General features: G+C 44.2%; 1 pseudogene; it reads right to left on the bottom strand.

Moving 5' to 3' along the window:
- Window positions 1-1,791: 1,791 nt before the first annotated feature.
- Window positions 1,792-1,909, bottom strand: LOC126100971 (5S ribosomal RNA; annotated as a pseudogene).
- Between the last annotated feature and the right edge of the window lie 24,013 nt (window positions 1,910-25,922).

The raw sequence follows: 25,922 nt of genomic DNA, 5'->3' as shown, positions 1-25,922 counted from the left end.
GCTTACGTTAACGGAAATCTTGTACACATTGCAGTACTGAATTCCGAACGCGATGATGTTTCTCCATCGGATGAACCAGGGTGTTGCTTCGGTTTCCATGGAGCCTGTACCGCGTTCAGCTCTGAACAGCGGCGAACGGGAGAGGCGAAGCCAATGCGCAGCGGACCATACGTTACCTTCTGTTCCCTTTTTCCCCACAGCCAGACGCACAAAGAGCCGTAAATCGATGCTTGCAGAGGCTGTGGAGTGCGTTACAAAACCCTGCACCCCCTGCACCCTACACATTTGTTTCTGACTGTCAAATTAATCACAAGTGCAGCCTCATTAATGTAAAGGTTCTGTTGATTAAAATGCGAAATGAATTGAAACAGAAAGTAATGAAAAATGTATTTCCAGTAGAAACATTATACCGAGTGATCCAGGAGTTATTCCGATACTGCAGTTTGCGAGCCTCAGTTTTTTTAAATTTTGTTTTCTTTGTTTTGTTTTTAACGCTTTTGTTCTTCGTGGTGAAAATACTTTGTGGACCAGGATGTATAATTTTTTTGTGTATGTATGTTAAAAGAAGCAAACGAATAATTCGCTAAAATTGATGACAATGGTTCTCAAACGCGTTTGGATAGGATGTTTATTCTGAAATAAAAGTAATTGATTGCAACTCGCTTTACAGTTCTAATGCATCCATCCAGTAAAGGGCATCTAGAAATACAGAAAAAGACTATAGTTTTTCTTCTATTTTTGCACGATGAGGAGCTGGTGAACAAACGACAAGCTGTTTATCTTCGAGACGAACAATTATGCTCAGAGACAAAACTTAATGTGTGCTTACTGACAGGTGGCAGTGCTGTTTAATATTATTTTATGTGTTATTAGATCGTCAGACGAGTCTACCTGTGCAAACACTTTAATACTTGATACACCAAATAGCACAGAACACTGCAGTACTTCTCAGTAAAGTTAAATATGTTGTCTACGGCACTGAAACAGCTGCATAAGGAGAACGGAACTCTGAGACAATGCGTTTTATTTTATTGTTATCATTTGATCTTTTCGCATCTATCTGAGATATAGCAGATATCATCAAAGAAAAGGCAAAAAGGAAAAAAACTATTAAATTAGAATAAAATAGGTCTAAAAATAAAAAGTGGAAGAGTTAATGTCACGTATATTGACCGCAGTCTCTGTACCTGCACTGTGAAAACATCATCTCAGTAGAAATAACTGTGTTTACACTGTTCTGCGTTGCAGTGATCATGAGATAGACCGGAATAATCGTAACACATATAACTCAAGCAGTAAAGTAGCATGGCTGTGTCGGTTAGCAACTTAGAAGTGCTACGTGCTTTAGCTTACAGTAGGTATACTAGTTCAGACATCGCAACCTCCAGCCCGCATTAAATGTATACACTCGCGATAATGTCCCATTTGTTTAGTTCCAATTTTCATGGTGAAGCCTCCTCGTGCTAAAAGTCGCTCGGCATGACAAATTAGTGTAATTACACGATCTCTTTCCGTACGTAGCAGTTACCATCCATTCATTACCCAGGTTGTAATAATTTGCAAGGAATATTATTAATATTAATAAATATTGCACTCCGTCTTCAGGTCACGAGTGGCCTACCGGTACCATCCGACCGCCGTGTCATCCTCAGTGGAGGATGCGGATAGGGGGGACGTGGGGTCAGCACACCACTCTCCCGGTCGTTATGATGGTATTCTTGATCGAAGCCGCTACTATTCGGTCGAGTGGCTCCTCAATTAGCATCACGAGGCTGAGTCCACCCCGAAAAATGGCAACAGCGCATGGCGGCCCTGATCGTCACCCATCCAAGTGCCGACCACGCCCGACAGCGCTTAACTTCGGTGATCTCACGGGAACCGGTGTATCCACTGCGGCAAGGCCGTTTCCAATAAATATTAATAAAAAAATGTCAATTGGACTGCTGAAATTCGTTCTGTTGCAGTGTTCTTGTAGGATCAGAGTTCATTTTGCAAATAATTTCCTCAACGATTTTGTGCAAGTTTATCAAACTTTAAATAACTCTTTCAGGTAAATGGCAGACCATAAATAAAATACCATAATACCATACCCCCAGTATCCCGTTATTATTCCACTGTCAGATGGTACGCAGGGAACGTTACCTGTAGGCTTCAAATGTACATATGAGAGAAATTCTGGATCTGACTTGTACTGTCTTCCGTGTGACGCCCCTGCTGAAAGTGAACGACCATTTCTTTAGGCTCTTGCACCACTGCACGAATGACGAATCTCTCACCTCCATTCTCAGAAACTACAAAACCTTCCTTTTCATATCTCTGTAGTGCAATAATAGCTAATTCACATATGCTGAACTGTTAATCAGAAGCAGCTACTGTTTATGTTATATGAGACAAATTAAGACAATTACACGTGACATTCATTTTTATTTTCCTTCACAACGTGTTTAGAGGCTTTACGTTTGCTAACTTCAAGTACATCTGCATCCATACTCTCCAAATCTCTGTCATTTCAACAATATTCAGTGTATCCTAGTGTATATTTTACTGCTGCTACTTGCTGGCTGGATAATGAATTAGAGTTTTTGAATATTTTATGATGTTTAAAAATGGCTCTGAGCACTATGTGAATTAACTGCAGTGGTCATCTGTCTCCCAGAACTTAGAACTACTTAAACCTAACTAACCTACGGACATCACACACATCCATGCCCGAGGCCGACCGCAGCGGTCGCGCGGTTCCAGACTGTAGCGCCTAGAACCGCTCGGCCACTCCGGCCGGCTTATGACTTTTAAGTGTGTAGTCATAAATGGAAGTTAATGAAACGCTTTTACAGCCGGTTGTCGAACAGACACCATCAAACAAATCCGAAACAAACTTTCTACGTAATTTAATAGTAAATGTTCCTAGTTGTATTTTCTTCTCAGTGGGAAATTTACCTCTTTCTTCTGTTACGATGGTCGTCTCGAATACAGCCGCCGTAGAAGTTACTAATTGTTGACCGCGTCGCCTAATGAAGAAACTTCTGTTTCGAAGTGGTAAGATGAACTGTTTGTCAAATAAATAGACAGGTACTGTGTCACACTTCACTTTTATATTAACTCAGAATACTATCTTAATCATGAAACTGTTACAACAGGATAAAAGTGTTTGCGTTCTCTCGTTATCGAGACACACCACAGACTCCTCTCTTTCTGCCGACTTAAAAAAGGAAGCGATGCGCTGCAGCAGAGCTGCTGTCAGGTGGGAGAGATGTACTGTCTCTTTTTATTATCTTTCGTATACCTCTTTGGAAATATTTAGCAAGTGCCATTACACCAATCCATTAATTCGTGCACCACATCAGCCAAAAGCCCAATTAGCAGACTCAAACACAGGATAATTAGGATGACATCTATATCTATATCACACTCTGCAAGCCACCTAATGGTGTGTGGCGGAGGGTACTTCTCGCATCACTAACTGAGCCCTCCAACCCTATTCCACTCCTTCCTCGTTGGAAATATTTAGCAAGTGCCATTACACCAATCCATTAATTCGTACACCACATCAGCCAAAAGCCCAATTAGCAGACTCAAACACAGGATTATTAGGGTGACATCTATATCTATATCACACTCAGCAAGCCACCTAATGGTGTGTGGCGGAGGGTACTTCCCGCATCACTAACTGAGCCCTCCAACCCTATTCCACTCGGGGATAACGTGTGGGAAGAATGAATGTCAGTAAGCCTTTGTGTAAGCTTGATTTCTCGAATTTTCTCACTGTGGTAATTTCGTGAGTGCAATGTGGGAGAAAATAATAAATGTTGTCTCTTCCCGGTAAGTACTCTCACGAAATCTCAATAGTAAACATCGCACCACGCCTCTCTTGTAACGTCAGCCAATGGAGTTTGTTGAGCACGTCCGTAACGCTCTTGCGCCGACTAAACGATCCCGTGACGAAACGCGCAGCACTTTGTTGAATTTCTTCAATCTTCTGTCAGTCTTACCTGGTAAGGACCCCAGACTGACGAACAACACTCAAGAATCTGTCTACCGAGCGTCTTATAAGCGCCGGCCGGTGTGGCCGTGCGGTTAAAGGCGCTTCAGTCTGGAACCGCATGACCGCTACGGTCGCAGGTTCGAATACTGCCTCGGGCATGGATGTGTGTGATGTCCTTAGGTTAGTTAGGTTTAAGTAGTTCTAAGTTCTAGGGGACTGATGACCACTGATGTTAAGTCCCATAGTGCTCAGAGCCATTTGAACCATTTTTTTGTCTTATAAGCCACTTGCTCCGTGGATGAGTTACATTTCCTTAAGATTCTTCTATTGAATCTGCTTTTCCTACTATTTTTTAATGTCGCTCTGGATAGTTACTCATAAGTATTTTACGGTGGATACTGTCTCCATCAGTTTCTCCTCAACGGTGTAATTGTACAGAAGTGGCTTTTTTTTCCTATTTATGCGCAGTATGTTACATTTAATGCCGTTCAGGGTAAACAGCCAGAGCCTACACCATTAATTAATCCTGTGCAGGTCATTTTTCAATTTCATGCTGTCTTCTGGCTTTGCTACTTTCTTATAGACAACTGCATCATCTGCGAATTGTCTTAAATAGCACCCGACACTTTATACTAGACCATTTATGTACATCGTGAACAGTAACCGTCCTGTCACACTTTCTTGAGGACCTCTTGAATGCAGTCGCAGATCTGGTCCGATACTCGATAAGTTCGTTTTTTTTTTCTTCAGGAAACGGCAGTGCGTGATGGTGTCATCTGTCTTCCTGAAGTCAAGGAACACGGCACAAACCAGAGCGCCGTTTCCTACAGTGCAACGGATCTCTGGGAGGAACAGACTAAGCTGAGTTTCGCAAGACCTTGTTTGCGGAATCCATGTTGATTTTTGTAGAAGCGATTTTCGTTCTCCAAGAGTGTCATAATTCTTGAGCATAAAACATGTTATACAATTCTGCAGCAGGCTGACGTCAACGATGGAGATCTATAATCGTGTGCATCTGTCCTAAGACTCTTCTTGAAAACGAGAATGTCTTGTCCTTTTTCCAGTCGCTAGATACTCTTCCTTGCTCCATAGATCTTCGATAAAATACTGCTAGAAGTGGAACAAGTTCTTTCACATAATATTTGCAGAATCGTATAGGAATCTCTTCTTGTTCTGATGCCTTTCCACTATTAAGCGATTGTAGTTTCTTTTCTGTTCCGCGATCGGTTGTCTCATACCTACCAATTCAACGTTCGTATGACGACTGAATGGAGGTACCGTGTTACGATCTTCCGCAATGAAACAGTTTCAGAAGACCGAAATCAGTATTTTGGCCTTCTCACTGTTATCTTTCGTTTCGGTGCCAGAATTGTCTCTGGGTGAATGAATAGACGATTTCGAACCGCTTACTGGTTATACATAATATCAAAGCCTCTTAGGGGTTCTGCTCAGATCGGTTGGCAAAGTTTTACTTTCGAAGTCTTTGAACGCTTCTCTCATTGCCCTTCTTACGCTCATTTTCACTTCGTTCAGCTTTTGTTTCGCAGCTAGTTTTTGACTTCTCTTCATTTTCGGAGCAGTCTTCTGACACAGCTATTAAACCACGGTGGGTCTTTCCTATACCTTGAGACCTTCCTCGGAACATACTTGTCTAAGGACTACAACTAACGTCCAAGTTACGTACAACGCAACATCAAGTGACCGTGGCGGAGGTTTGAGTCCTCCCTGGGGCATGGGTGAGTGTGTTTGTCCTTAGGATAACTTAGGTTAAGTAGTACGTAAGCTTAGGCACTGATGACGTTAGCAGTTAAGTCCCATTAGATTTCACACACATTTGAGCATTTTTGAACAAGTGACCGTTACGCCCGAAAACAGCGCACGCGTTACGAGCGCTAATCCAGTAGTGATCATGTGCTACACCGAGACTTTGACACCCGAGAAAATTCTCCGTGTGCTGGAGACGCCACGCTGCATCTTCCCAGCCTTAGTTTCCCTACAGTCCCCAAGGTTCAGCACTGAAGTGGAAGCGTGAACAGGACATGGACAGCATCTGTCTGACAAAAGAGAGACGCCTGCAAAGAAAGACGAGGCGCACCGGCAGAAATAACATGTCGCATACCTCGCCCCGCGCCTACCCTTATATGGCGTCGGAACGCGGCCCATTTTGCACAGGCATTCGGCACGTGCTCACCGACAGAGACGTACGAAACTCTGCCGTCCGGAAAAACCACTAATACAGAGCTTTTTGCCGGCAGGATGAAAGGAATGTGACGTGAGGCAGCAACATCTCATAAAACAGCAGATGGCCGACACATTTTCTACGCATATTCATTTCGTGTAAATGGCGATTGTGGGAAGGCTAGGGGGAGGCCTGTACGATGAGTTTATTATACGAAAGACGAATGGGAAATCGGACAGTTCGAGATTATAAAACACAGACTGTATTCACATTCCTGTTCCTTGTTTTTCCCAAGCACCATTTCTTCCCTTCTTGTGTGTATGTGATTGCACTACCTGTAAGATACAACTCTTCTTTGAATATTTCTGGCATGTTAAGACTTTGTGGAGGAGGGGGACTCCTGGGTCGAATCCCGATCTGGCACATAGCTTTAATCTGCCAGGAAGTTTCAAATCAACACACGCTTTGCTGAAGAATGAATATTCAACCATGATTCTCTTTTTCTTGCTTTTATCTCAGATTCACTTTTCGTTGGCGAACCTATTTTTACTTCAAACGAGTCATTCGTTTCCAGAACGTAGTTTTCACTCTGCAGCGTAATGTGTGCTGATATAAAACTTCCTGGCAAATTAAAACTGTATGCCGGACCGAAACTCGAACTCGGGACCTTAGTCTTTTGCGGCAGGGTGCTCTAACGACTGAGCTACCGAAGCACGACTGACAACCTGTCCTCACAGCTTTACTGCCGCCAGTGCCTTGTCTCCTACCTTTCAAACTTCAGAAGTTCTCCTGCGAAGGTTTCAAGTGAGAATCTCGGTCCGGAACGCCAGTTTTAATGTTACAGGAAGTTAGGAGTCATCCGTTGTTGTCTTTGCAGTCTTCCAATTTCGCATGAGGTGTGCCAAATGGTGAAATATGTAGTGGACTGACAAGACAGCCAGCCCACAGTGACGGGTAACCGATAGGCACGCGTACACACACGCCGACTGGCGTGAAGTCTGGAACAGGATACGTAATGAATGCTAATAAGAAAAGAATGTATCGTCTGTTTACTTAACTTTTATTCATCCTTGTGGTACATCGCTATTGACGATACAAGTGAGTCTCTCTCCAGATATGATTAATGGCGCCTTGCTAGGTCGTAGCCATGGACTTAGCTGAAGGCTATTCTAACTGTCTCTCGGCAAATGAGAGAAAGGCTTCGTCAGTGTAGTCGCTAGCAAAGTCGTCGTACAACTGGGGCGAGTGCTAGTCCGTCTTTCTAGACCTGCCATGTGGTGGCGCTAGGTCTGCAAGTACTGACAGTGGCGACACGCGGGTCCGACATGTACTAATGGACCGCGGCCGATTTAAAGCTACCACCTAGCAAGTGTGGTGTCTGGCGGTGACACCACAAAGTACATGAAACGAACTATGATACTCCTCGGTACTAAACTTCACAGGTGGAAGTTCAGCGATGAGTGTGACGAGTAGAGAACTAGCCCATAGCTTTGTGGGACAATCTCTGTAAAGAAATATTAGTGCATGAGTGCAGGCGAGTCCGCCTGCTTAGATGGGTGGTAACGTGCTTGCTTCCCATGCACTGGGTCCGGGTTCGATTCCCGGCCGGGTTGGAGATTTTCTCCGCTCGTGGACTGGGTGTTGTGTTGTCCTTATCATCACTTCATCCTCAACATCGGCCGCAAGTCTCCCAATGTGGCGCCGATTGAAATAAGACATGCACTTGGCGGCCGAACCTGAATGGGATATCCCGGCCAACACTGTCATACGATCATTTCATTTCAGTGCAGGGGTGGACCAAGTATGGAGCACTAGACACGCTCCAGGGCATAAGCCACGGATGAAACAGTTAAGATTGTGTCACAGGGGGCACGCACATAAAAATCGCGTTTTCCCCTATCGGTAGTCAGTTCATCGGCGCATATGATGATAGTAATGAATTGTTTGTCCAGCTTAGTTACCCGTTTAAAATAGATGCACTGGTCGCAGTGGTGCACTAGAGATGATGTAGAACTAGAACCAGGGGACGCTGTGATTCTTGATCGCTGACGTGTGTCATGATAGTGAAGCAGTAGAATCATCAGTTTCGGTGCGAAATTTAGCCTACAGACAACGGAATTTACCAGAGCCGTGGAACAGGTTGCTCTTGCACTTACACGGAGAGCCACGGTGGGAATACGACGTAAAACACCATGTAGTGTAAGGTGTCAGGCAAATCCAACACCTTCCATGAAAACCCTGACATGATAAGCAAATCCGGCAGTATGTCACATAGCTCCGAATAAATCCTGACATTAAATTAACCAACGTAATACGATCAATGAGTGAGCAAATAGAATATAACACAGACTAACACAAGAACGCCTAAATGCATGTCATACCTTCCCACCGTGAAACAGACGCAGTTCCGAGGGAAGAAACGAGAACAGAAGCCGAGAGCAGAACCGTGTTAAGCTAGAAGACCCTACGATAAGGGACGGACACCCACGTCGCCAGCCAACCACCAGGACCACCCCCCCAGCCCGTTTTAAAAGATAGAGCCCCCCAGAAGAACAGTATAGATCTTACGATAACACTAAAAGGGCCACACCACCTGCATGTTTTAGCGTGAGACTTTTTCGCGTCTCTGTTACGTTGCAAACGTTAAAAACATTGCCCCACCACGAAAAGTAACCCCCAGGACCACTCCCCAGCCCATGTTAAAAGATAGAGCACTCCAGAAAAACAGTATAGATCTTACGATAACACTAAAAGAGCCACACCAATTGCAAGTTTTAGCGTGAGACTTTTTCACGTCTCTGTTAGGTTGCAAACGTTAAAAACATTGCACCACCACGAAAAGTATAGCGTTTCTCATTGGATAGACAGAATTTTTGTAGGCAGAGCTTAAGGTTAACATTGAGACCCTGATTGGTCAGATGAAAACACAGCCAGGTAGTTTTGTTTTAAACCAACTTCGGTAAATTGTAGTAAGGAGAAGTTAGGAAAGAGTTGCTTCCGAGACAGCGAGCTGTATGGAGCTGCACCGGCCGCCGCCCCGTGACGAACACCGACAAGGTAATGAACGCACGCGATGCCGCATTTTTGAGTGCATAAGGCTTCACTCAGAACTGCAGAGGTCTCTTCTGTTACATCCCCTTTTTACGTAATACTAGTGTCGATCGTCAATTGAAGCTCATGGTATTCACATTTGCTACGTAAGTTAAAATCTGAAACGCGATGATTTTTCTGTTATATAATTATTGAGAAGCCACATCAGTCACTGTAATTTACGACAAGTTAGATAAGTAATTAAAGATAATTGAGGGTCACTGTAGACCATTTTGATAGTTTTCTCTTTTGTGAAACTTAATTTAAACCTAGATTGTAGATGTAATATGGCATAGGTCATCCTTCGATCCATTGTAGAACTTGGAAACCCACTTAGGGAATATTCGTTCACATTTTTAGTAAACGTAGTTGGTTTTTATCATCCTGTATTAAAATATTTCCTTTTATCAATAGTGCAATTTATAAACAATGTTTTGTGAGTAGAATAAAATTTCCAGTGGTAAACTTAACTGCTCTTTCGACGTTATTTTACCAGCTAACTAAAAATAGGAAAGTTTGAACCCTTTCCACTAAATTTAGTTAGTATTAAGATTCTTTTACAGGGAGTGCAGTGGAGCTGACGCTGAAATCATTAAGTATTTGGTTATATCATCGCTAGTCTCACTGAACTCTTCTGAACTCTACGTGTCATGTGTGGTCTGGCGTCTCCTTACCAGCAACAGGTCCCAGGTTCAAACTAGTCAATTCCCTAAAAAACACGCTCAGAGCGTCGTTACGCGAAAGTAGTAGGGAGAGACGACTTAGAACAAACAGACACCACGCAGAATGTTAGAGAATGGCGATCCTGCTAGGAAGGTAAAATACCATGATTGAAGGTTGACCACATGCCTAACTAGGTCAGAAAAGTATCTTGTTGAAAAATTTTTGTAACAATAATTTTTTTCCTAATGTTATAAATAGTCGAAAACAGTAGCTGCAACGATAGATAGTAGGAACGTGAGACATTCTAGCAGAGACAATACCATAATAACGAGGGCAGTTCAATAAGTAATGCAACACATTTTTTTTCTGAAACAGGGGTTGTTTTATTCAGCATTGAAATACACCAGGTTATTCCCCAATCTTCTAGCTACACAACACTATTTTTCAACGTAATCTCCATTCAATGCTACGGCCTTACGCCACCTTGAAATGAGGGCCTGTATGCCTGCACGGTACCATTCCACTGGTCGATGTCGGAGCCAACGTCGTACTGCATCAATAACTTCTTCATCATCCGCGTAGTGCCTCCCACGGATTGCGTCCTTCATTGGGCCAAACATATGGAAATCCGACGGTGCGAGATCGGGGCTGTAGGGTGCATGAGGAAGAACAGTCCACTGAAGTTTTGTGAGCTCCTCTCGGGTGCGAAGACTTGTGTGAGGTCTTGCGTTGTCATGAAGAAGGAGAAGTTCGTTCAGATTTTTGTGCCTACGAACACGCTGAAGTCGTTTCTTCAATTTCTGAAGAGTAGCACAATACACTTCAGAGTTGATCGTTTGACCATGGGGAAGGACATCGATCAGAATAACCCCTTCAGCGTCCCAGAAGACTGTAACCATGACTTTACCGGCTGAGGGTATGGCTTTAAACTTTTTCTTGGTAGGGGAGTGGGTGTGGCGCCACTCCATTGATTGCCGTTTCGTTTCAGGTTCGAAGTGATGAACCCATGTTTGATCGCCTGTAACAATCTTTGACAAGAAATTGTCACCCTCAGCCACATGACGAGCAAGCAATTCCGCACAGATGGTTCTCCTTTGCTCTTTATGGTGTTCGGTTAGACAACGAGGGACCCAGCGGGAACAAACCTTTGAATATCCCAACTGGTGAACAATTGTGACAGCACTACCAACAGAGATGTCAAGTTGAGCACTGCGTTGTTTGATGGTGATTCGTCGATCATCTCGAACGAGTGTGTTCGCACGCTCCGCCATTGCAGGAGTCACAGCTGTGCACGGCCGGCCCGCACGCGGGAGATTAGACAGCCTTGCTTGACCTTGCGGCGATGATGACACGCGCTATGACCAACGACTCACCGTGCTTTTGTCCACTGCCAGATCACCGTAGACATTCTGCAAGCGCCTATGAATATCTGAGATGCCCTGGTTTTCCGCCAAAAGAAACTCGATCACTGCCCGTTGTTTGCAACGCACATCCGTTACAGACGCCAATTTAACAGCTCCGTACAGTGCTGCCACCTGTCGGAAGTCAATGAAACTATACGAGACGAAACGGGAATGTTTGAAAATATTCCACAAGAAATTTCCGGTTTTTTCAACCAAAATTGGCCGAGAAAAAAAATGTGTTGCATTACTTATTGAATTGCCCTCGTAAGTTATGAATTTTAATATTGTTGGAATTAAGTTTTCTCTCCAATGCAAGCGCACCGGTGGCGGATACATCGTTGAGAAGTTGGTTCTGACCCAACAAGTAATTGAATGGATTCTCAAGTCGTGTGTGCAAAAAGTTTATGAAACGCGTGAGATCGTATGAGCGCATGTTGATGCGAAGTAGGGCGCGTGAATTGCTTTTAAAACAGAAAATAAGGGATTCGATTAGATTAGCAATGGCAGATCGAGTCCTTGACCGAATTGAGGTAGAGACCCAGCATGAAGATGGACAGAGAATAGAGGACAGTACAACAGAGGATGCAGTATCGCAAGAAATAGGACAGATAACGCACCATAACGAGGATAATGTACGTCAAGGCACAGAAAACGTAAGTCAGCATACGACAGAGGAGCAGGAAAGTAGAGAGACAGTCGATGAGGATTCTAACTTGCGTCTTGAATACGTACACTCCTGGAAATGAAAAAAAGAACACATTGACACCGGTGTGTCAGACCCACCATACTTGCTCCGGACACTGCGAGAGGGCTGTACAAGCAATGATCACACGCACGGCACAGCGGACACACCAGGAACCGCGGTGTTGGCCGTCGAATGGCGCTAGCTGCGCAGCATTTGTGCACCGCCGCCGTCAGTGTCAGCCAGTTTGCCGTGGCATACGGAGCTCCATCGCAGTGTTTAACACTGGTAGCATGCCGCGACAGCGTGGACGTGAACCGTATGTGCAGTTGACGGACTTTGAGCGAGGGCGTATAGTGGGCATGCGGGAGGCCGGGTGGACGTACCGCCGAATTGCTCAACACGTGGGGCGTGAGGTCTTCACAGTACATCGATGTTGTCGCCAGTGGTCGGCGGAAGGTGCACGTGCCCGTCGACCTGGGACCGGACTGCAGCGACGCACGGATGCACGCCAAGACCGTAGGATCCTACGCAGTGCCGTAGGGGACCGCACCGCCACTTCCCAGCAAATTAGGGACACTGTTGCTCCTGGGGTATCGGCGAGGACCATTCGCAACCGTCTCCATGAAGCTGGGCTACGGTCCCGCACACCGTTAGGCCGTCTTCCGCTCACGCCCCAACATCGTGCAGCCCGCCTCCAGTGGTGTCGCGACAGGCGTGAATGGAGGGACGAATGGAGACGTGTCGTCTTCAGCGATGAGAGTCGCTCCTGCCTTGGTGCCAATGATGGTCGTATGCGTGTTTGGCGCCGTGCAGGTGAGCGCCACAATCAGGACTGCATACGACCGAGGCACACAGGGCCAACACCCGGCATCATGGTGTGGGGAGCGATCTCCTACACTGGCCGTACACCACTGGTGATCGTCGAGGGGACACTGAATAGTGCACGGTACATCCAAACCGTCATCGAACCCATCGTTCTACCATTCCTAGACCGGCAAGGGAACTTGCTGTTCCAACAGGACAATGCACGTCCGCATGTATCCCGTGCCACCCAACGTGCTCTAGAAGGTGTAAGTCAACTACCCTGGCCAGCAAGAGCTCCGGATCTGTCACCCATTGAGCATGTTTTGGACTGGATGAAGCGTCGTCTCACGCGGTCTGCACGTCCAGCACGAACGCTGGTCCAACTGAGGCGCCAGGTGGAAATGGCATTGCAAGCCGTTCCACAGGACTACATCCAGCATCTCTACGATCGTCTCCATGGGAGAATAGCAGCCTGCATTGCTGCGAAAGGTGGATATACACTGTACTAGTGCCGACATTGTGCATGCTCTGTTGCCTGTGTCTATGTGCCTGTGGTTCTGTCAGTGTGATCATGTGATGTATCTGACCCCAGGAATGTGTCAATAAAGTTTCCCCTTCCTGGGACAATGAATTCACGGTGTTCTTATTTCAATTTCCAGGAGTGTAGAACCCATAGTAGAAGTAATCAGAGCTCCCTCACCACAGAGTACAAGGAATGCGAGCAGAAACGTGTCACCGCACAGTTCAATGCAATCGGTTGCGAACCAACGCTTGGGCGAAAACACAGAGCGTAGGACGTCGGAAGAAAACGCAATAGGACCCATCAATTTGGCAGAATTATTACAACAAATTACGGAAACCATGACAAGGCAAAATAAAGAATTAGCGAACCAAATTCAAATTCAGAATGCAGAAACCATGAGACAAATGCGTGAGATTAAGGAACAAAACAAAAAAATTCAGTTACACCTAAGTCATATTGAAGACGAGGCAAAAGAATCGCGAGAAGTGATAGGAAACTTAGTAACAGGTCACAATCAATTGAGAACAGACATTGACAAGGTACTAGCGGACGTACAAACATGGCGTAATGACACTCAGGACGAGATCAAAACATTACGTAACAACACCCAGGGAGAAGTCAAGAAACTAGAGAAACAGATAAACGTAATTACTAGACAAGCAGCAGGTACAGCGCGTGAAATTGTTGAAAACAGTGTGTAACGCAAACGTATCACAAAAGCTGCGCTGAAAAGATATGATAACCGCATAGTCAAAATAGAAGCGCAAACGAAGCAACAATTTCAGAAATTTCGAACAGAGTGTTTGCAAACTATTGAAGAGCGTAGTGAACAGGATCGAACAATCACTGAGTCTGCAACCACATCCGTATCTGTAACAGCACCGGAAAAACAAAAAATTAACGAACATATTACGCATTTGCGATTCCAAACACAGGCGGAAAGTAACATACGTGAAATCAGACAGCCTGCACAGCAACAAACACGTTTCGAAATTCTTGATGAACAAACGGCACCACAAACACATGCCGAACCACAAATGTATGTTTCAAGATAGTTTGGATCGTGCAATGAAGCAGCAAGGTTAGCCAGACAAGATACCAAACTAATACGTGACAATGGAAAGCCAGGTCGCGAAGAGTACAGTGCAATTCATTCAGCTACACGTTCACAACCGATGGAAGAAAATTATTGCGTACCACTCCAACGATACTACGCAAGGGAAGGCGAAAGTTACAGTTGACAATATCCAATGGATCTACCACAACCGGGAAGAACGACGGGAGAAATGATCAGAAACAAAAGTGGCAAAGAATCGCGAATTTCATATGGAACTATGACGAAGTACGACAACGATCATTTCCTCACAGTCAGAAAATTTCAACACTTTCGGGAAGGAAACTCATTACATCCACGAACTTTTATTGATCAATTCCGAGTAGGATTACCAGAACACTGGACGCTAGCACACAAATTAGTCTTTATATGTGCACACATGTCAGGAACAGTCGCAGAAACCATGCACAATGTTGTTGCGACATGCCGATCGCAGGAAGATTTCAGAGAGAAGTTTCTCTCACGATATTGGTCCAGCGAAGCACAGAACAGAGTGAAGTACGAATTATTACAGAACCCATATTTTGAAAATTCAGGAGAGAAAAGTCCCATGAAATTTTTCGAATTAATGGCAAAGAAAAATCAATGCTTAGATGTACCATACAGTGACGGAGAGTTGATTAAATCATGCGCGATCAAGTTACCATTGAAATACCAGCAATCATTAGTAGGTCGCGGAGGCAATGACGTCGAAGCATTTAAAGGTATTCTAAGGGAACTAGAGTTCATATTTTCGGAAGATGACGCAAGAAAAAGACGAAGCGCACGTGAAAACGAAAGAAAAAAGCAGTGGAATCCACAAGACACAGTACGAAGAAACAATAATTACGAACCACTTGATAACTTCGAACCAAGAAACGACAATAGATTTCAACAAAGAACCGGTTATGGATTTAGAAGAGAATATGGCAATAACTATAATTCACCCAGGAACGGCAACAACTATTACAGAGGGAATAACGACAACCGGAACGGGTATTGGAGCGCCAATAGACCGACACGTTATCAACAAGCGGAAAAGAAAAGAGAGTACAGATAGAAGAGGTGGAGGTAAGACCATCAAACCCCGATAAACGTTCGAATTGACAGCTAAGTGCCCATGCCAAAGAGAATGACGCACCGACCCAGGACAATTGCAGCACCTTGAACAGAGAAATAAATACCTTATCACGAGAAGAGAAGAAGGAAGAAACAAATCCGCAGGGACCAGATGAAAACAAAGACAGGAAAATAACAATATCGTCTTGGGACGAAATTAATTGGGAGACTACTGACGAGGAAGATGAATTACCAGAGGCATGCACAACGAATGTAGGAGGAAAGGACGAAGTAATGAGTATTGCAGAGCTATTTGAGATGGAAACCAGGGAAAGTGAATTCAATGAGGATAATGCGCAGTCGACAGAAGTTGAAATTTAGTTACTAGTGGGCACACAACCCAACGTATATAATGAAGGAAGTTATGAAGCGATAATTAGAGCATTTAGATGCGATTATGTGGAAGTAGCGACGAAAAAGGAGACGATAGTCGAGGATGAGGAAAAAGTAGAGGATGCTGAAGAAAGCGTAAATGGGGAAGAAATAGAGAAAATAAAAGAGAGAGAAGTAGCAGTCGAAGCTTATCCTACAGAAAATTCGAATTCACAAGGGAAATTCCTGAAAAGACTCATGTATGATTCAGTGGAGGATTCGTTGATGCAAGAAGAAGAAGAATAAAACCAACCCTTTCAAATTCAACCAATTGTGAAGGCCATGGTAAAGCATATCCCAGTCAATAGTGTAATTGATAGCGGAAGTGAACTGACCGCGATTTCAGAAAATTTATTCATGCAGTGTAATGCCAATGAGGAACTGCCAGTTCTGAAAACACCTAAGATTAAAGTAAGAGGTCCTATTAGAAACAATGCTGCGGAAGTTACGAGACAAACAAGGTTAATTCTTTCGTGTCAAGGTCAAAGATCGAAGCCAACTTCGTGATTATACCTAAACTAACTATAGATTTGATTATAAGTGCAGATTTTTTAAATGAGAGACGAGCGATAATAGACATGGGGAAAGGTAGCGTAACATTCGGGAATGTCACAATTCTCTTTGAGCAAAAGCTAAAATTAGAAGAAATACCAGTTATAAACAAACAATTAAGAATGACGCGTGATAAAGAGGATGAAGAATTAGAATGGTATGCATCAAGGGGGAATCGCCTCAACTCATGTTAGAAGTCCATAAAGAAATCGACGAAATATTGCAAGAAGTTCAAGGTATTTCTGAACACAGTAAAAGAGAATTAGAGGGTATTCTACGAGATAAAGCAGAGGTATTTTTACCTAAGACTGCCAGTATTAAACACTTTCAGTAGAAGTTTGAAGTAAAACAGCACAAACTATTTAGAGTGCCACCCTATAAAATCCCATTAAGCTACAGGAATAAAGTATTCCAGGAGATATCTAAAATGTTAGATGATGATATTATTGAACCAGCTACCTCCACATATAACAGCCCGCTCCATATTGTACAAAAACGAGATGGGAGCATCAGGTTAGTGCTTGATTCCAGACAGATCAACACAATCATAATCACTGAGACAGATCGCCCAGAAAAATTAGAGGAAATGATACAAAACTTCCACGGTGCTAAGACATTTTCGCCGATTGATTTACAGAGTAGTGTCTGGCAAACAGAATTGGCCCCAGAATGTAGAAAATTTACAGCATTTATCGTATTCGGTAGATGTTATCAGTTTAAACGATTGACATTTGGTTTAAACATATCATCAGCAGCATTTATTAGGGGATTTAATACTATACTCAGTCCTGAAATTTTACAAGAAATTACTTGTTATGTTGATGATGTGCTTATAGCAGAACCCTCTTGGGAACATCACAACGACACATTAAATCAGTTTTTACAGATCATGAAAGAGCATGGGGTGACAGTAAATATAACAAAATCCAAATTTGGAAAGCGAGAGGTCAAATTTCTAGGACAGATAATTTCAGAGAAAGGGGTAATGCCCGACCCAGAAAAACTAACGGCAATCAAAGAATTCTGTACTCCATATAATAAGAAAACTCTCAGAGGATTTCTAGGTCTCACCGGATTCTATAAAAAATTTATTTGGATCGACTCTCTCGCAACACCACGCCTATGTGCATTGACTGGAAAAAACACACCATGGGTGTGGGATCAACAAGCCAATGAAGAATTTTTAAAAGTGAAAAACGCACTAACAACATCACGGATTTTAGCACATCCTGATCTAACATAAAATTTTTGTATGGCCACTGATAGCGCGAAAACAGGTTTAGGAGTTGTTTTATTCCAAGAATACGAACAGGCAGGGCTAAGATCATATAGAACAATTGCATTTGCCAGTCGGGTACTCACAAAAAGCGAGAAAAACTGTTCAGTCAACGGAACTGGAAGCATTGGCCATTGAATGGGGCTTCCAACGTTTTCGATACTTCCTATTCGGAAGAAAAACAAAAGTGTACACTGATCACAAAGCATTAGAACTTCTGTTACCCGCCAAACTAACTCATGGGAGGTTAGCCAGATGGATGTTAATACTACAAGAATTTGACTTCACTATTACACACATACCAGGACCAGCGAATGTATTAACAGATGTTTTTTTTCGCGATGTCCACAGGGTGCATCCAATAACATAGATTTGGAAGCAGCAGAAGACCAGTTTACAATGTACTATATGAAACAAGTACCTTTCGAAAACTACATTACCACAGCATTGAAAATCATAGGCAAAGAACAGGACAAGGATCCCGAAATACTAGGAATCAAACACAAGTGGAGAAGTAAGGATTTTCGAGACATTCGACAACACTATCTCGTAAAAAACAACGTTTTATTTTTTAGACGAAATGTTGCTACGAATGAGTGGTTAATTTATATCCCAGATGAACTAATTAATATGGTATACACATTTAAGTAATGACCACTTTTGACCAAGAAAAGCTTTTTAAAAATAAAACAAACAAGCCATTTTCGTAATATGGAAAGTATTAGTCAAATGCAAAAAATGTATGAGGGCTAAACACGTCACTTTCCAAACCAACCACCTATGTTTCCAATAATCCCTCAAAAATTAAAACAAATAGCTGCAACATATTTGATGGGGCCCCTCCCATGCACAAAAAATGGATATATTTTCATATTTGTCGTTTTGGAACTTACTACTAAATATGTTACCTTGACACTATTAAAACGGGCAACAAGTCTTACTTTAAGTAAAGCATTTGGACAAGATTTTCTCAGACAAGTAGGTCGAGTGGAACGAATAATTTCGGATAATGGCCCACAATACAAATCAGTGCAATGGCAGAACACGTTAAAAAAAAAAAAAACAAAAAATAAAACCCATCTACATATCTAAGTACAAACCTAGCGTAAATCCAGCAGATCGATCTATGAAGGACATAGGCACTTTATGTCGATTATATACAGGCAAAAGACACAACACTTAAAGATTTTCAAGAAATAATAAATGATTCTTGGAAATAATTCTTATTTGTTAGTGTAACAATGTTGAAATGAGTGTCTAGAAATAAAAACATTTTACTTGTAAATGATATTTGGAAAATGTCTTACAAAAAGATTTTACTTAATTACTACATTTATAAAAGAAAAAAAAAACAATATTTATAAGAAAATCGATATGAAAGACTCGTCACTTTCGACAACAAACTTCTTAAAAAACAAACTTCACACTTAAATAAAGAAAGAAAATAATTTAAAAAATAATTATTATAATAGCATAAAAATATTCTCCTCTTGTCAATATAACCATATTTTTGAGAATAAAGCGGAAGAATGTAAAAATATAAATTAGTAATACAAACTAGCATAGAACCAGGATAACGTGGCTGAACAGTAGGCAACAAAATTTAGATAAAAGAATAATTTTTTGACTGAATTAGACAACGATTCAATCATTGCCTAACTTCAGCGCAAAAATTAAGTTTGAAGCGTGGTGATATGTAAGGTGTCAGGCAAATCCAACGCCTTCCATGAAAACCCTGACACGATAAGCAAATCCGGCAGTATGTCACATAGCTCCGAATAAATCCTGACATTAAATTAACCAAAGTAATACGATCAACCAGTGAGCAAATGGAATATAACACAGACTAACACAATAACGCCTAAATGCATGTCATACCTTCCCACCGTGAAACAGACGCAGTTCCGAGGGAAGGAACGAGAACAGAAGCCGAGAGCAGAACCGTGTTAAGCTAGAAGGCCCTACGATAAGGGACGGACATCCAGCCAACCACCACGACCACCCCCCAGCCATGTTAAAAGATAGAGCCCTCCAGAAGAACAGTATAGATCTTACGATAACACTAAAAGGGCCACACCAACTGGAAGTTTCAGCGTGATACTTTTTCGCGTCTCTGTTACGTTGCAAACGTTAAAATCATTGCCCCACCACGAAAAGAATAACGTTTCTCATTGGATAGACAGAATTTTTGTAGGCGGAGCTTAAGGCTAACATTGAGACCCTGAGTGGTCAGATGAAAACACAGCCAGATAGTTTTTTTTAAACCAACTTCTGTAAATTGTAGTAAGGAGAAGTTAGGAGGGAGTTGCTTCCGAGACGGCAAGGTGCGTGGAGCTGTGCCGCTCGCCGCCCCCTGACGAACACCGACAAGGTAATGAACGCACGCGATGCCGCATTTTTGAGCACATAAGGCTTCACTCAGAACTGCAGAAGTCTCATCTGTCACAACCCCTTTTTACGTAATACTAGTGTCGATCGTCAATTGAAGCTCATGGTATTCACATTTGCTACGTAAGTTAAAATCTGAAACGCGACGATTTTTCTGTTATATAATTATTGAGAAGCCACATCAGTCACTGTAATTTACGACAAGTTAGATAAGTAATTAAAGATAATTGAGGGTCACTGTAGACTATTTTGATAGTTTTCTGTTTTGTGAAACATAATTTAAACCTAGATTATAGATGTGATATGGCATAGGTCATCCTTCGATTCATTGTAGTACTTGGAAACCCACTCAGGGAATATTCGTTCACATTTTTGTTGAATGCGGTTGGTTTTTATCATCCTGTATTAAAATATTTTCTCCTTACCAGCAACAGGTCCCAGGTTCAAACTAGTCAATTCCCTAAAAAACACGCTCAGAGCGTCGTTGCGCGAAAGTAGTAGGGAGACACGACTTAGAACAAACAGACACCACGCAGAATGTTACAGTAGACATACCAGTGCTGTTCCACCATGGAGGACAGGAAATGCTTAAGCGCATCCGGAAAGACTCTGAGACTTTAATCCTTTCAGCAGACAATGGGAATTCTACATTGCTGCTACTGCATCAAGTATACAAACCAAAAATCTACGACCTATTAGAGTACGACACCTGCAGGAGGGCAAAAGACTATCATACCAGCCGAGTAAAGAGGAAGACGGTCGAGCTTTTCCAACACGCTTTCCAAGACAAGAATGTTCAAATGCTGTGAGCACTATGGGACTTAACAGCTGTGGTCATCAGTCCCCTAGAACTTAGAACTACTTAAACCTAACTAACCTAAGGACATCACACACATCCATGCCCGAGGCAGGATTCGAACCTGCGACCGTAGCAGTCGCGCGGTTCCGGACTGCGCGCCTAGAACCGCGAGACCACTCCAAGACAAGAAGACGGGAAAGAGATTTCGGCCACAAGCAACCGCGCGACCAAAGCTTTACAGATTCCGTAAACTCCGCAAGGAAAGTATGCCACTCTGCCCAGTTATCAGCAACATAGGTGCACCAACATATGAATTAGCAAAACGCCTGACAGCGATGCTCAGCCCCTCTGTGAGCAACTGCTAGCGCTGCATACAGAAATGGTGCACATTTCATCGACTACCTTCATAACTTACAACTGGTCCCATAGGTGAGTGACGTTGTGTCCCACTTTACAAGTTTATTTCTAACAGACGCCTAGGCGTCATAGAAAAATGTTTGGCCCGCAGCTAACGAAACTATTCGAATATGTTCTTATGTGTATCTATTTTCTATCTGACGGAAATTACAATGAATAAAATGATGGAATGGAGATGGACTGCTCACTACCACCAATGATAGTCAATATGTTTATGCATGCAATCGAAGATGAATACGTGGAGACAGGACTCTACAAGCCGTCATTTCATTTCAGTGCAGGGATGGACCAAGTATGGAGTACTAGACACGCTCCAGGGCATAAGCCACGGACGAAACAGCTAAGATCGTGCCACAGGGGGCATGTACATAAAAATCGCGTATTCCCATATCGGTAGTCGGTTCATCGGCGCATGTGATGATAGTAAAGAAATGTTTGTCCAGCTTAGCTACCCCTTAAAATATATCCACTGGTGGCAGTGGTGCGCTGGAGATGATGATGATACATTCATAAGCTGACAGCATGGACGGCATGACCTACAAGACTTACTGCAACACATGAATTCGCTGCAGTGAAACTTCAAACTTACGACGGACGTAGAAGAAGACGATCAACTTCCATTTCTAGATACGCTTTTCGAGCGAAGCCTAGATGGCACACTAGAGCACAGCACCTAAGCGAGGAGACATAGCACACTGGTGCACAGGGCACGCCCAGATCTCGGACCAATACAGTCTAACAGCCGACTTACAGGACCTAAAGTGTTCTGTACAAACGGTTGCAGCAATCGCTAGATACAACGTGCCATGAGACCAAAGAGGCGGATACCATAGTCGTTGAGGATGGACAGAAACCTGTTACGAGGACCGTTATCCCACAGGTGGGGAAGACGTTAGCAAAAACCAGAGGAATACTCCTGCTACGTTAAGTCAGGTGCGTGTTGCACCCACCAGCCAAGACAACAGCGTTGTTGGGATCAAACAAAGACGACCTGGTGCTTCTGAAACCAAAAATTTACCACATTCCCAGCCAGAATGGGAAAATGTACGTAGGCTGGACTATCTGGACGGCACAGGAGAGATGCACCGAGCACAAACTCTAAACAGACAACGAACAGCCGACAAAGCTCGTTGTGACCGAGCAATGCGTCTCCCACCGACATGTCATGAATTACGGCGGCACCAACTTGTTGCAACAGACAAAAACCTTTTGGGATTACATTCTCAAAGAGGCTGCACGAAGGACTTATAAACAAAGACAGAGGTTTTCAACTAAGCAAGGCCTGGGACACAGCAGAACGACGATCTGGGTGAGAACCACTCACGCCATGGTAACTGGCCGCGCCGGTGAACACCCGTCTCCGGCGGTGGCGGCAACGGGACTGGAGAAGAGCGTCGAGATCCGGCGACGAGCTACCCTCGACATCGCGAGAGGTTCGCGCTCGCTATCGTTTGCCTAAGGGCCACTGGCGGGAAGGGGGAGGGGCAGGGGAGAAGGTGCTGTATTGGAGCCCTCAGTAGACGTCCACCAGTCGTCAGCAAAGCCTGAACATGGCAAGAAGTCGGTTTGACGAAATACCGCGCATTCTAGACGACGCCACTCAGATGAATAGCCCAGAAACATACAGGTGTCCATAAATGTTTATTCCGATTCCAAGATTAAATATTAATTATATTGATGATGGTAATGTTTGTTTCTTGTTAGAGATCTGTTAGGGAACCCATGAAGTTTCCGTACAATAGTGTCTCATTCAACACTTTTGCCATAAGGAGTGCTGTTTTTTACGGTTTTAGGGCGCAAAACTGTGACGGTCATAAGCGCCCATTCTGTGGCTTAGTGAAAGATAAAAAACGGAAATTTAAATCAGCAGCAATGGGAGCGCAACTCAAGAAGGAGGTAAACTAAAAACGGAAGGAAATTTTAGAAAATTGCTATTGAAGTGAGGTTGTTTTACCGAAAAGAGCTTCAAATGACCGATGTCATCTCACTAAACCTTATAAACTCAAGGAGCGATCACCTGAGCGCTTGTCATCTGCTAAAAGGGAAGATATATCAGGCGACAGCTGTAAACGGACGTGTAGCGGATTAAAATAGGGGCACCGAAGTAAAAGGTTTCTCACCGTCCACGGTTGAGAGCAGTGGGGACAAAGCGGGGGAGGATCGCCACTTAAAAGATGTCGATGGCTAAAAAGACAGTGCCCTATACGGAGTCTAGTTAAAATTACCTCCTCCCGACAACGTGGCCGGGACGAAGAGGTCCAAGCACTGGGAAGAGGTTTTATGTTCCGTAGTTTATTACCGGGAAGTGCAGACCAATGTGTATGCCATAAAAGAGCAACACGACGACATAAAACGCTCTGTAGATCGGCAAAGGAAATTATGCGAACAGCGGGCCGGGGAAGAGAGACAGTAGCCTTTTCTGCTATATCGGCTGCCTCGTTCCCGCGGATACCAACATGCCCTGGGATCCAGAGGAATGCCACAAGGATGCCCCTCCTCACCCCCCCACCTCCCCACCTCCCAAGTGGACCATGTGGAGGCAGTCCTGAATCCCGTGCCGTGGACCAGTGGGAGGACGGGATAAAGGGCGAATCCGAGCATAGGATATGCTGTATCCGCTTATGGCGACGGATGTATTGGACAGCCTGGAGAACAGCGTAGAGTTCCGCAGCAAAAACCAAACACTGCTCGGGAAGCCGAAATCTAATAAGGGTGTAGCCAACAATATAGGCTCTCCCAACACCAAAGGTGGTCTTTGAGCCGTCAATGTACATAAATGTGGCAACCTCCGTTTGTGTGCAAATGCCCAACGATAAACTATAGGGTGGGTACTATCCTTGGGAGGCTGAATAAGGTCACAGAGAAGGCAGGTCCAGGGGCGAAGCCAAGGTGGCGCCATACCCCATTTGCCAAGAAAGTTCTAGGCAACTGGAAGGAAAGGGAATGTAGCAGTTGATGGAAGCAGACTCCCGGTGGTAGTAGAGAGGAAGGGCGGCCTGCATACCCTAATTCCAACGAAATGCTGAAAAAAAGACATGGGTTGGATGAGCAGGCATGGAAGACAGATGACTAGCGTAACGACTCAGGACAGCTCGCCGATTGGACAGCAGAGGTTCAGCAGTTTCAGTGTAAAACTTCTCCATGGGGCTGGTGTAAAAATCTCCACAGGCTATACACAACCCACAATGGTGGACAAGAGTCTATACGCCGAAGAATACACAGCTGTGCAGAGGAGAAGACTATGCTTCCACTGTTCAATTTCGAGCACACTAAGGTGCGATACAGGTGAAGGAGAATCACTCCATCCGCTCCACAGGGGGTACCACTCAGAACACGGAAGGTGCTGAGGGATCACAGACAGTGAGCCGAAAGATATGAAACGTAGGAAGACCAGCACAGTTTTCTGTCAAACATATGTCCCATGGATTTGGCGACGTCTGCGAACGGAAGGTCAAACAAATGTCCCATGGATTTGGCGACGTCTGCGAGCAGAAGGTCAACAAGTCCTAGATGTAGGGAAGGCGGATAATTCTCTGTACGACGCCAAAAATTTACACAGACAGTCTTACTGGGAGAAAATCGGAAGCCAGTTTCGATGTTCCATGAGTAGAGGCGTGTTGTAACCGCGACAGGAACGGTGGCGGGGTTGCCGCAAATGAATTCACTGCGCGACCGAACGGGAGAGGTCCACGAACAAACAAGATGGACGAATGAGAATGGAAGGACAAGCATGACGACAGACAACCGAGCAAGGCACAAAGATCAACAACAATGTATTAAGCAACAGGGTCACAAGAGATAACCTCATGAAATCAAAACAAGGTCCACTCGTAAATGGGGCCGGCCGATATGGCCGAGCGGTTCTAGGCGCTTCAATTTGGAACCGCACGACCGCTACGGTCGCAGGTTCGAATCCTGCCTCGGGCATGGATGTGTGTGATGTCCTTAGGTTAGTTAGGTTTTAGTAGTTCTAAGTTCTAGGGGGGGGGGGGGGGACTGATGACCTCAGATGTTGAGTTCCATTGTGCTCAGAGCCATTTGAACCATTTCGTAAACGGGAAGTAAGCACAGGCAACGTAAACACAATGTCGGTAAGCGAGACATCAAGCGACTCAACGCTACTACCAGACTGCCTCGCTGAGTGAGAGGCAGCCGCCTAAATACACGACAGGGTATGTCGCTATTGGCCGCTGGGACCACGTGCTCCACAGTGGCGCCCTCACGTTAGACTCGGGCAAGGAGTGCACGCAGCCACGGCTTACGGCGCCTCTGCTGCAGAGGCCTCTAGTAGTCATCGAGTTCCATGCCGTCTGGGGCGGATTCGAAACCCTCGGCGCTCTGTACCAGAAGGCGATCGAGACATCCCTGTAGACGCCATTCAAAACGGCTGGTCCGTTGAGAGCTGTGGTAGACTGTAAAATCGTCGACAAAGAGGGAGTTCGAGACGTAGGGAAGGACACAATCCATAATCAGATTTATGGCAATGACAAACAGTACAACACTTAGCGCGGATACCTGGGGCACCCCGTTGTCTTGGACGAAGGTACAGGATAGAATAGTGTTCACACACACCTTAA

Source organism: Schistocerca cancellata, chromosome 1 (assembly GCF_023864275.1).
Source record: "Schistocerca cancellata isolate TAMUIC-IGC-003103 chromosome 1, iqSchCanc2.1, whole genome shotgun sequence".
Lineage (NCBI taxonomy): Eukaryota > Metazoa > Arthropoda > Insecta > Orthoptera > Acrididae > Schistocerca > Schistocerca cancellata.
This window is presented reverse-complemented; position numbering and strand designations above follow the sequence as displayed.